The sequence below is a fragment of the Vombatus ursinus genome, unplaced genomic scaffold (genome assembly GCF_900497805.2).
Source record: "Vombatus ursinus unplaced genomic scaffold, bare-nosed wombat genome assembly UNPS02014773.1, whole genome shotgun sequence".
Taxonomy (NCBI): Eukaryota; Metazoa; Chordata; class Mammalia; order Diprotodontia; family Vombatidae; genus Vombatus; species Vombatus ursinus.
In genome coordinates, this window is record NW_020954551.1 from 10,454,524 (window position 1) to 10,463,909 (window position 9,386).

Below are 9,386 nucleotides of genomic sequence, written 5' to 3' on the forward strand. Positions count from 1 at the left end.
CTTAGGGAGTTTTCTGGGAGTCAGCGAGAAGTTAAGTGACTTACCCAAAGCCATACAACCATTATGTGTCAGACATGGGACTTGAGGTCTTCCTGATTCTGAGGCATGCTCTTTGACTACTATACCAAGTTATCTCTATTTATAATGGGGATTCCCACTTTTCCTTGGTGCCTGCCTCTCCTTTCTTACTTTTTTATTTGCTTTGCTCTTCTGAAATTTGGGCCTTGGGTTAGAAGGGGCCAACGGGAGCCCTTTCCTTCAAAGGACCCTCCATGGGTCTCTCCTCTTCCTACTAGGGCTAAATCAGGATCACCCTTACACTAAGCCACCCTTTGCCTAGGCATCTGCCAGTTGTCTGGCCTATTTGTACTTATCACCATTCTCTACAGGTTAGTTCTTCACAGAATCCACTTGTGTAGTGATCAAGATATCAAATGAACAGCTGAGATTCTTAAAATCTAGCCACTGCTCAGATTCTTAAAATCTGGCCCACTTCCATGAGCAATACAAATGCTTAGATTCCTTAAGAGTCTGCCCAGTAAGACTGATCTTTAATTAACCTTGTCTTTGGCTGAAAGAAAGCTTGGGTTGAATTTATTCAGGCCGGACCTGTGTGCCGTGATTTCGGGGTCCCAGCACCCCTAAACCTCTATACCTCAACATTTTGGTTACCTGACCAGGAAAAACTGCCTAATCCCTAATCCTTCCCCAGCCCAGACAGGAAGGTATGTAAGCCTCCCCTCTTTCTTGCCCTGCAGTTGGGGTTGCTCTCCAAGCACCCAGGAAGGCTTAGAGATGATTTTTGTGTAGACAGTTACGAGGCTGTCTCACACTCAGCCTGACCCTCTCAGGCTCTTGGCCCATTGGTTTGGTTCGAGGCCATGGACCTGGGTACACCTTTTGCAGCATATAGGACAAGTACTGACTCCCTATCCAGAAGTGTATGCCCAATTCTGTCAATTCTCTCAGTGCTAGGGAATTGGGAAAAGTATAGGTGCTTTTTGGTTCCCTGAGGCTTATTTACTCCCTTCCCTCTAAACCCCCGGATCCTCCTTCGTGGAGGTTACAGGGAAAAGTTAGAACAGCTAAAAACATCTTAGCAGATTCTGGAGGTTTTGTTATCAATCATTAAGGAGTTTTGAAACACCTCCTTGCAACCCTGGTCACTCCCTTCTCCCATTCCCTTCCCTTGAGTCAAGAGGGTATCTTTGCTAACCCCTCTAGTAGAAGAGAGTTTCACCCTTTATCCTTCACCTTTGAATTTGCCTTCCCCCACCTAGAGAAAGGAAGGGGGGGAGGGGCAGCAGCTACAGCGTGAGCCCCATCGGCAATGGCCTTGGGCCCTGGGGCAACGTTTGCCTAGAAGCATCACCCAGGTTCAGCACATCCTGCTCATCCCCCTCCTCCTCCACCTCAACCCCCAGCAGCTGTGGGGAGAGAGGGAAGGGAGATGGGTCAAGGTAAAGACACTAGCCAGCCTCCAAACTTGGCTAAGTCCTTTCTTTTAAAGCTGTAATTTTAACTGCTAATGATGAGATGTTGATTCTTTGTGTAAAGTAACTTGGAAATGCATTTAACAAAATTGAAGTCACCTGATTGGTAATGGGTTTGTTTCAAGTTTCAAATTGATAAACTTTCTTCTTTTTTTTTTTTTTTTGGCTAGGAAATGGCGATAAGTGACTTGCCTAGGGTCACACAGCTAGTAAGTGCTATGAGTCTGAGGCCGGCTTTGAACTCAGGTCCTCCTGAATCCAGGGCCAGTGCTCTATCCACTGCACCACCTAGCTGCCCCGCTCCATCCCATAATCTTAAATGATTTGTCAGGGGGCTATGGGGTGGTTACTGACCAGATCACCATAAAATCCAGAAGGTCAGAGATATAACACCCTTGGGTGTAAGAGGCTGAAATGACAGGATGCTCACAATCCAGACAGTCATTCCAGGAACCAAACCCAAAACTTTGCCTCTTATGTAACTTTGTTGTATCTAACTACATTTGTATTTATTCTTTTCATTCCTTCCCACTGCTCTCCCTTTTCTGTTTCTTCCCTTCCCTCCCCTCTATCCCGTGTAGGTCTCCCTATATATCTCAGGACTCTGGAGGCAGTTTGTTTGGATTATGGCTTGCTGAGAATTTGCAAGTATATAGAAATAATTTCTAATGATTGGTTTTTTACACCAGGACAAATTTAAATTTGAGGTGTAAATCCTGGAAAAATTTTTCCCTAAGCTGTGATTAGCGAAACTTGCTGTTTGAAGTAAAAGCTCATGTGACCATAAATGATTTTATTTTGAGTTGTCTGCTGGATCATAATCCACCCATAATCAATAGTCAATAATCCACCATTGAGAGAAATGCCACAAGCTGCTCAGAGAGAATGGGATACTGGTGGGAAGTCAGTATTGGGAAAAACTGAGAGGACAATTTTAGCCTCAGGTCCCATCTTGGGATCCTCCTGGCTCAGTTTCCCCACTGCGTTCCTTTGAAAAGGACTGTTATCCACCTGGCTATTCCTTAGACTGGCTATGAGGTGGATGTAATACTGCATGATTGGAAAATCGTGAATTGTCTTAATCCAAAAAGCTAAGGATGTTTTATCCTGAAATATTTGGGCCCTGAATCTAGCCCCTGTTTTATCCTTTTATAGCAAATTTCTATAGTCAGAGCAAATAGACAGCAAAAGATATAAGATCAATGCAAGTATGTGAGATCCTAATCTCACATTTTTTTTTTCGACCTAAATGTGTATTCATTCAATACCCCCAAACAACTGAAATTAAATCAGAAACATCTTTTGTTTGGTTTGGGGAGGAGAATTTCAGTGATAATTGAAGTGAAAATCAGTCTCTGGAAAATTCATTTGTGTAACTATTGAACCCGGAGTGGAAAACTTTTAACTGTGAAAGTGTTACTTAAACTTTTGAAAAAGTAACAAGATTAGATAATCCTGCAGGTCAAGTGTAAGTGTTTTTAATGGGGCTCTTACACTTTTACTTCTCCCTGTATCTGGGCCCTGCAGTCTTTCTTGTCAGATTTATGTCTTCCAGACTATAGGCCATTCACCTATAGTTGGTAGCAAATAGCAGGTACCAGCCAATGCTCCCCACCTGCCCCCATCATCCCTGGATGCAGCCTGGGCTTGGTTCCAGTCAACCTCCTCTTTGGGACCCCCTTGAGGCAGGCACAGCTCTATGCCCCTTGCCAGCAGGAAGCAGTTTCAGAAGCCAAGACCTTTGCCCCTTACCCCAAAAGAATTTAGGTCCCATTTGTTTGAGGGGGGAATGATGGGGATGGGATCTGAACCCCTAAAAGGAAAAGACCATGTCTTTGGGATCTGGACCCCAAAAAGGAAAAATCCTGGACTTTCCCAAATCTCTGGCCTTCACCTGAGGTTGTAATCCACTTAACTGGCCTTTCATTGGGGCTACACCCAATCTCCCAATTCTGTTCTGTTACCTGCCCTTTGTCCCTGGCCACTTCCCACCTTTAATCCTATCTAGACTCCATTCTCTCTTGGCCAGGCCCCTGGTGTTCTGTTCACCCCAGGATATTGGCTACTCCCATCCAGATCCTCCTTAGACCCCTCCTCCAGTCACCCCAAACTACTTGGTCTCTCCTAGATCCCTCCCATAGTCTTTCTGCATATAAGGTCCATCTGGCCTCCGTTAAGGTGCTAAGATTCTTAAAATCTAGCCACTGCTCAGATTCTTAAAATCTGGCCCACTTCCATGAGCAATACAAATGCTTAGATTCCTTAAGAGTCTGCCCAGTATGACTGATCTTTAATAAACCTTGTCTTTGGCTGAAAGAAGGCTGAGATCGAATTCATTTGGGCAGTACCCATGTGTCGTGATTTTGGGGTCCCAGAACCCCTAAACCTCTAGATCTCAATGCTAGAATATCCCACATGAATACCTCCAACCTAGGTGTTCTAAACATGTGCCAAATCTAGGATACACACACACACACACACAACACACACACACACACAATATATGTATACAAATGTGTATGTAATGTATGTATGTGTGTATGTCTGTATATATTTAGAAGATTTTCTCCTTAGGTGGGTAATTCAGATAAATATGGGGGTTGTTCTCCCCCCTCCCCATATATTTGAACCTGAGTTTAAATCCTACTCAGACACATAGTAATTACATGACCCTGGGCAAGACACTTAACCTCTCTCAGTCTCAGTTTCCTTAGCTGAAAAATAGGATACTTCTTAGGGTTGTTTTGAGAATCAAATGGGATAACATGTGTAAGTGCTCTGCAAACCTTAAAGCTCTCTATAAATGCTAGCTCTTATAATAATACTAATACTTATTATATAACTGCCTAAGATTCTGTCAGTTACTTATGCAATAAATATTGAAAAGTCAATGAAATTCCCTGGATCATACCAGTGACAAGCAATAATTATAGACAGTACTCATTTGTGTGTTTAGAGCAAACCATAAACTTGCAGTTGATATACTATAGAGACAATTGGTTAAGGTCCTATAGAGATAACCTAACAGCCTTCATTCTGTTTGCAATGATTAATTAAAGAAGATTTTTTTTTCTTAAAAAAAAAAAAAACCATAAAGGATATCAGGTGACCTCAGATCAATTCCTCCAGCATTTATTAAGCCCTAACCATGTTCTAGGCATTGTGTTAAATACCAATTATAGAGACAGAAGTAAAATTGTCCTTTCCCTCAAGGAGCTGATGTTGTACTTGGGTATTGGCAGGGTAGAAGACCACCATGGTCACAGACAAGTAAATATACAGTAAATATAATTACTAGGCCTCTGCAATGAGGAAACTCCCTCTGCCAGTGCAATTGGGCACTTTTTCTGCTACTTAACAGCTCAGAGGGTTACTGTGAGTACTAAGAAATAAAGTGATTTTGCCTAGGCTTCATATGGCCAATAAGTGTCTGGCTTCTGTCCACTGGTATTTCTGCCTCCCCAAGACCATGTGGACAAAGAACCAGCTTTGAAGCCAGAAAGAGCAAAGGTCCAGTCTTGCCTTGAACACATACTGGCTGTTTGACCCTTGGCAAGTACCTGGGCCTCAGTTCCTCATCTGTAAAATGAGGGATTTGAATTAGATTGCTTCCAAATTTATCTAATAGAAAGTTTGGTTTTTAACAGGGGATAGAGAAATAAAAGGAGGATATGTAAAAGATTAGGAAAGGACTCATGTAGGAGATGGTGCTTGAGCTGAATGTAGGATGCCAAAAGGTGGAGGTGAGGAAGAGAGGCATTCTAGGCACGGGGGTCAGCCTATGCAAAAGCAGTGAGGTGGTAGATGAAATGTTGAGCACGAGAGAAGACGGGCCACAAATGCTTTAGGACATTGGCCTGGGTGATTTTGCTGCTCTGTGTACTCTCTCTACCAACATGAAGGGTAATTCTTCTACAACCAAATAGATGTTTTTTGGAGAAGATTCTTTACTAACCTCGCTGATGAACCTCCTTGAATTTATCTGAGTTGTACCCACATTCAGGGCCTTTCAGAGCAGGGGTTCTTATCCTGGGGTCCATGGATAGAATTTAGAGAGGTTCATGAACTTGGATGAGAAAAAAATGGTATTTTAATTTTCACTAATCTGTAACTGAAATTTAGCATGTCTTTCAATGATTTTAAAATATTATTCTGAAAAAGGGTGCACAGGCTTCAGCAGGCTGCCCAAGGGGTCCATGACACAAAGATTAAGAAAGTTTGTTCTGGACCTTCTACTCCTCTGTCATTACTGGCCTTTGACAGCTAAGAGTCACTTCCAAATCACAACATAGCACTGAAGGACTCCAGTGTTAAGCCCACTTGCGAATAATGTAGACCCCAACTGGAGCTCATCTCCCACCCCGAATGAATGTTCTAGCTACTCTGCTTCTCTTCAGAACCAAGGCTGCCCAGGTGGATGGGTTTGGCCGGAGGTCTCCCTTTTGGTGGTCTGCTCTCTTAAAAGCTTAACCTGAAGGAGAGGAGCCTGGGCAGGATTTAGAGTGTACACCCACGTGGAAACTATTAGCAGAATCCATTGCTCTCCAGGCCCCATTCTTCAGCTGCCATTCAAGGGGTTTTAATCTCCCATGGGATTAATGCCGTGATGCTCTCTGCCTCTGAGAGGAAACTGGGCCAAAAATGAAAAATATTAGATGCAATACATAGAGCCCCTTTTCCCTGCTTCATGGGTAAATTGAACTTCCAGCTAGCTGAATATAATTTCGGATTTGGGTTTTAATAAAAGCCGAACCATCACCTTCATTCTTTAAATCCCCCCTCCCTCCCTTGACCTTTTCTTCACTATGTGATTCAACAGCTGGGTTTGGGCATGAGGTTTGCCGCTAACCCTTTCCAAGATATTAAATGGGGCATTTGGATTGGAAGGCTTTCTTGGGGGAAAGCCTGTTACTTTGTTCTGTGCATATTACCACCTGCTGCCCGCCCACCCCCATCTTTGGGCCCAAAGCTCAAAAGTCAGTCCACTGAATGTTTTGCTTTATGTCTCCTGTGCCGCAGGCATTCAGATGCAACGAGAAATAAAGAAATGGCATGAATTTCCTTCAGTCTCCTGGGGCGGCCAGTCACTCTTGTTTACCTCAAAATGTTTGGTTTCCCCTGGGGAGAGGAAATGTTGGCCAAAGGCACAGGCAGGGGAGGGTCTGGTAAATTTGTTCTCTCAGGTTACACTATTGTGGAGAAGACAATAGCCTCTAGGAACACACCCAAGACAAGCTGAAATCACTTTGGACTCAAAAGCAGGCCCTGGTTTTCCCTCTTCTTCTACGTGTGTGTATGATGTCACATAGTATAATAAAGACTTTCCCTCTTTTTCTAGGGTGGGTGTGTGTGTGTATGTGTGTGTGTGTATGTGTGGTCACGTAGTATATAAAGGCTTTCCTTCTTTTTTTAGGTGTGTGTGTGTGTGTGTGTGTAATGTAACATAGCGAGCCAGCCTTGAAGCCAGGAAGAACTGGGTTCAGTTTTTACTTCTGAAATACTTTCTGTATGACCCAGAACCAGTCACTTAACCTCTCAAATCTCCAGGCAACTCTCTTAAGACACTAAGTTTCAGCGAAGATGCTGACCGGTATTGGCAGAAGACTTTTCCTCACCTGGCGATTAGTTCTTTATACAAGAGAAATCACAGGTTTACTCTATGTGTGTTTGTAGGTACACACATACATGTATATGTATGCATAGATGCACATGCATACATACATATACATATGTTATTCATGAAGATAAACTCTAAAATCTGAAATAATTTAGAAAGAAATTGATTAGGTCTTTTGGTACAGGAGAGTGAACCAGAAAGGAGTGGCTGCCTCCCCCCAGGTTCTGGAAGGTTTATATCATATAGGATTTTGACAAAGATCAAAGGTCTGACATGAGTCAGACGCAAATCACATGAAGGGAACCCAAAACAAGACCTGGGTATAGAGACCTTAAGCAACAATGTTTGGGGTAGATCCAGGACCCAGGAGAGCCCCAAATTTCCTGTAGCTATCCCTGGCTTTCCTGGAGCATTACTGAGGTCAGGGAGATATTCTGAGTGTAAATTTGCAAATAGTCAGTGAGTACATAAAGTTAGGTTCAAACAATATTTTAAAATGATAAATAATAACATACCCATATGTTATATAAATATGGATAGGTAGATATATGTGTTTATATACATACATACGTACATATATATACTTGTCCCAAAAGATTTAGTAGTTGTAGGTTTTAATTAGTAATTAAGTAGCTTTAATTAATAATTTAGGTTTATTAATAATAAATTAAAAGTATTAATAAATTCCATTTTAATTGCTAATTAATGAGTTAGCTTAAAACTATACTAAGATTTTGGGATAGCCTGTATTCATATATGTAAAGAGTATAGGCTTTGACTTCAGTAGCCCAGAGCCAGGTAAGTACTCTGACTTCACTATACCTGGGTAAGGCCAGCTTCATCTTCCTCTCTAAAGGCATCCCCAAAGGATCAGGTTGTGTCCTCTCTAATGCCATTGGCTGAGCTCCTATTCTGAGTGAGTTCCCCTCATGGTGAGCTGCCAGTGACTGTTAACTAGGCTCCATTTAACTAATTAGCTTCTACAAAAGGATATTTACTTCAAAGATACAGCAAGAAAAGAAGTGCCAACATTTCCTTTCAATATCTCAGGGGCACAAAAGCTCCCCTTTATGTATTGTCTTCCTCTGTTAGAAGGTTAGTTCCTGGAGGGCAGAGACTGTCTTGCATGCTTATGATTATATCCCCAGTCTGGTATATAGTTATAGTATAGACTTGATAAATCGTTTATCTGTTTGCCTGTCTACCTATCTGTGGATTATCTGCCCAATGCGGTGAAGGTTTCTTCTCAATCATTTGATATTTTGTCAATATCTCTGCAATACTCAGGCTATCCATCTGTTGTCTCTCACTCTAGCTAATGACCAGCCCCTTTCCCTTCCTGCCCATATGGGTTCTTAATGATGGCTCAGACACCACTTCTCTCGTGCAAGTCACAGAACTTGTAGCGGGAAGGGCCCTCAGAGACCCTCTACTCCAAGTCATCATTGTTGCCAAGCGATCACTACAAACGAGTCTACTGGTAGCAATGGGACAGTTGCTCAGAATGTATTTCACTTGGTCTCTGCATCACTGTGGGAGCCCTCTGCCACATTAACAGCTGTCATACTCAGCAGCACTTCTACCAAGATAAATGACTTACTTGAAAAATCTACCTGTGGTTTGTCACCGGTGACAACCATTCACTACTTCGTATAATCCTACTGAAATAGGTTTGTTCTGATGCTCAGGATCTTCTCATATAGTCACAGAAGTCCCTGGGAGGAGGCACCTGTTCTCAAGAGAGTAGACTAGCATTTGCTTCAATTTCTGGTGCCAAGACACCACGGTTGATGTTTCCAGAGAAGCAATGGCAACTTCAACTGTTCTTTCAATCCAAGTGATCTTGAAGACAAAGGTTCTTGGAACCTTCTTCTTCTTGTCCCACTGCTTTCTCCCTGTGTGGTGGTTTCCATTGAGGTCAGTTCCTTCACTACAGTACTTCCCTGTGGGGGAATCAACTGTGTGGGAAAGGGGAAGGCCACTAGCAGAGACAGTGGGAATGGAGACCTTGAGGACCTTCTTCAGCACCATACACCATGGGAAAAGTAGGATAGTTGGAGACTGAAGAGAAGTGGTTTTTAAGCATCAGACCTCCAAAGCTGCTCTGCTCGTTAGTTTCCCTCTTAACTTCCTTCTGTTTTCTTTGGTGCATTTAAGAAGTGTTTAAGAAAAAGTGTTTAAAGTGTTTAAGAAAACACTTTAATGAAAATCTTCTGTTACTTTCCTTTCTCCCTCCCTTCCTTCCTTCCTTCCTTCCTTCCTTCCTTCCTTCCTTC